Source organism: Glycine max, chromosome 20, assembly GCF_000004515.6.
Source record: "Glycine max cultivar Williams 82 chromosome 20, Glycine_max_v4.0, whole genome shotgun sequence".
NCBI classification, from domain to species: domain Eukaryota; kingdom Viridiplantae; phylum Streptophyta; class Magnoliopsida; order Fabales; family Fabaceae; genus Glycine; species Glycine max.
In genome coordinates this window covers 24,435,971-24,439,937 of record NC_038256.2, presented here as the reverse complement: position 1 = coordinate 24,439,937, position 3,967 = coordinate 24,435,971, and the positions used below count along the sequence as shown (strand labels likewise).

The following is a 3,967-nucleotide window of genomic DNA, read 5'->3' as shown; positions in this document are numbered from 1 at the left end:
AGTCCACAGACACACGTCATGTGTTAATAACCCAGCAATCCTATAGCATGCAATTGCTTATCTCTCTGTTCCAATACCTCATTCCCAAAAGTATCACTTGATTTTCTTAGCCCTTAACTTTTACAAATGGCACTCAATTTATATAATTTATTCAACAAGGCAGTAGTGAGTAAAACTTTAGGAGTATGGAGTAAGTTGAGCTACAACCCATATTTTGTCCTATCACGGTACGAAAATTATCACAGACTCAACAAACTATATATCACATGTGAAATCAACTTATTAAGCCAACATAAGTACACAATCATAGTCAAGACACAAAGAATTTCACAGTTATTTAAATTCTAAATTTCTATCATGTATCAGTCCACTTAACACCTAAGAACAACTAGATCATGTGCATGCATAATAACTAACACCGTAGTACTTTTGGATGGCAGCATAAACGGGATGGCACGATTTTCAGGTTTTCAAATAGAGGGTCCCCAACTTATCTCATAACAGTGCAATTTAACATAAATTGAAAGGTCACACCTAGAAGCAGCGGCACTAGCACCAGCACCAGATACCATCATCAACAAATCATCATCCTTAACACCAAGAGCACTCAACTTCTCAGAATTCCTAACTTGCTTCCTGATGTGCCATCATTTTCTTCTATTTTCTAAACCCTTTTTGCACCATTTTAATTACTGATTGGTCTTAATTTTCAATTAATTAGGCAGTTTTATTATTTGGTCTCATTTAGCTAATTTGATGTTTTTAATCTAATTTCAGGAATTAATGAAACATTGGGCTTAATCCGGATTTTGGTTGTGGACTTGAAGAGGGCAAATAAAGCAGCGCTTACCTTAGTTAATTTTTAATTAGGAAATTTCGCAATTTTATTTTATGTGGTTTAGTGTTTATTTCGTTTTGGGCCAGAGTATTGTAATAGGACCCAGCGACTTTGAGTGACTCTTTTTAAATAGTAGCCTTGGGATTCGTGCAAGGCATTCTATTATGCCATTCATTATTCAAAGCTTTGTTTAGGGTTTTAAGTTCTTTCTATTCTAATGCTATTGTTTTTGTTCTTAATGAAATTTCCCATTCCCTGCTTCTAATTACAATTTCGTTCTTGTTTCTTCTTCTACTTTCATTTACGTTTCTGTTTTCATTTTCGTTTCTGTCTCATTTACGTTTCTGTTATTTAGGTTTCTGCTTCATGTTTCATTTACGTTTTCTGTTTGAATCTATGGAAGGCTAATTATTTTGGTGTTGTTTCCTTTTGAGGAAGAAGTCCAACTCTCTTTGAGGTTTCGTTTATAATGTGGTTCCCTGGCAGTTTTCCCTTCACCAGTTAACCCAAATTCGTGAACATTAATCAATGCACACTTCGTGTTCGATTAATTTCCTCTGAGCCTAACTTGCGTTCATGCTTAATGGACGAAGGGCTAACTGGTGTATGTGGTGCCTAATCACGTATTGACAACCCTAGGTTGATTTTCGCTTAGTAAATTGAAATAGGGTTGGATTAAGTGGTTACTGTTAGGGACGAATTCTCCATAACCCAGGATAAGAGAATGGCTTCTGAATTAGAGGAAACAACCCATTTTTAATATTATTAGTTTCGTATTCCAGTTTACTTGTTCTGCTCCTTAAATCACAAAACAAACAAACCCCCCCCCCCCCAATCGTTACTGTTACTGCAAGTATATTATGAACATTTGGTTTATCATTGCTCGTTGGGAAACGACCTAGGATCACTTCCTAGTTACTGCATTATCATGTTTATTTGATTCGGGTACGGCCTCGATCAAATTTGGCGCCATTGCCGGGGAGCAGTGTCCAAAGGTTCATAATAGCTAGCTAGTGTTGTGTGTTTAATTCCTTCGTGTTTTATGTTTAATTGTTAGTATTGTGTTAGTATGTGTGTTAGTGTTGTTTAGTGTCCTGGTATTTTGTTTAGTGTGTGTTCTATTTCAGTTTTCCAATTAAGCGCTTTCCCTGTTTCAGTTTTGGGTGTTTTGCTGTGAATAGTGTTTTGCGACGGACTTAGCGACCACTTTTGCTTGCGGCAAAACAGAGTAGTAGTAGAAATCAAGTAGAGACGGATTTTAGTGACCACCCATGTTGAATTATTTGAGATTTTTTGTTTTAGTAGCTAGAGTTGTTTGTGGTAACTTCTTTTAATCTATATTTTGTGGGAAAAATAGCTAGAGCCTTTAGTTTGGTCAGATTTGAAAGTTCCAAAAAAGTAGCAAATTTTGTGTTTGTCGAAACTTCAAACGGCCATAACTTTTGCTCCAGTTATCAGAATCGCAATTATTATTTATGTATTTGGGGTAGAAAAAAATTTCCTACGCCATGGCAGCTCGCCATAGGCCGGCTAAGGTCTCCATCGTCCAAAAATAGTGATTATGTCAAAAGTTTTTTATTTTTCAAGTTTTATTCACTTATTTTTCTTAACCTACCATTTTTAGCTTCCATAGTTAGACTTTGAATTTTTGCCTGAAATATTTTGTGCTATCTTCTCATCATTTTATAAGGTTGCTCACAAAATTTCAAGTCATTTGGATATCATTTGAGGGTAGCTGTAGTTCAAACCTGCACCTTTATTTACATGACAAAGCAACTAGTTGTGCATGCTGAATGTAGTATATGACTAGAGGTAATCCATCTGACTTACAACCCTTTGATCCTGAGATAGATAGGACATTTCATAGATTAGTTAAGCATCATTTTATACCTTTTGATCATCCTGAGCATTCCATTACTGGTGAATCTGTGCATTCTGTTATTGGTGATTTTGAACATCCTGATTTTGAGCATTACAATTTTGAGCATTCTGATTTTGAGCATTCTGATTTTGAACATTCTGAGAACATGGCACAACCTCCACCCCGTGAGAGGACTCTAAGGGAAATGGCTGCACCTGATTTCACCTACAAAAGCTTGTGCATCCAATACTCTGATGAGGATGTCCCATATGTTCTTAAAACTGGACTGATTCATTTGCTTCCAAAGTTTCATGGCCTTGCAGGTGAGGACCCGCACAAACATTTGAAGGAATTTCATATTGTCTGCTCCACCATGAAACCCCCAGATGTCCAAGAGGATCATATATTTCTGAAGGCTTTTCCTCATTCTTTAGAGGGAGTGGCAAAGGATTTGCTGTATTACCTTGCTCCAAGGTCCATCACGAGTTGGGATGACCTGAAGAGAGTAATCTTAGAAAAAATTTTCCCTGCTTCTAGGACCACAACCATCAGGAAGGATATCTCAGGTATTAGACAACTCAGTGGAGAGAGCCTGCATGAATACTGGGAGAGATTTAAAAAACTATGTGCCAGTTGCCCTCACCATCAGATTTCAGAGCAGCTGCTTCTCCAATATTTTTATGAAGGACTCAATAATATGGAGAGAAGTATGATAGATGCTGCCAGTGGTGGAGCCCTTGGAGACATGACTCCTGCTGAAGCCAAAAATTTAATTGAGAAGATGGCTTCCAACTCCCAGCAGTTTAGCGCCAGAAATGATGCTATAGTCATTAGAGGAGTGCATGAGGTAGCTACAAACTCAGCTGCATCATCTGAAACTAAGAAGCTTGAAGGCAAACTAGATGCATTGGTTAACTTGGTAACCCAACTGGCCTTGAACCAGAAATCTGTACCTGTTGCAAGGGTCTGTGGTTTGTGCTCCTCTACTGACCACCATACAGACCTTTGCCCTTCCATGCAGCAACCTGGAGCAATTGAGCAGCCCGAAGCTTATGCTGCTAATATTTACAATAGACCTCCCCAACCTCAGCAGCAAAATCAACCACAGCAGAACAATTATGACCTCTCCAGCAACAGATACAACCCTGGATGGAGGAATCACCCTAATCTCAGATGGTCTAGCCCTCAGCAACAACAACAATAGCCTGCTCCTTCCTTCCAAAATGCTGCTGGCCCAAGCAGACCATACATTCCTCCACCAATCCAAC

The 3,967-nt window shown here is 38.3% G+C and overlaps 1 non-coding gene across 1 annotated transcript; it reads right to left on the bottom strand.

The window, feature by feature from the left end:
* Positions 1–3,243: 3,243 nt before the first annotated feature.
* On the bottom strand, positions 3,244–3,350 carry LOC113000866 (small nucleolar RNA R71). The gene has a single exon (XR_003266187.1). It is a non-coding gene; the product is annotated as a small nucleolar RNA R71 (small nucleolar RNA).
* Positions 3,351–3,967: the final 617 nt, after the last annotated feature.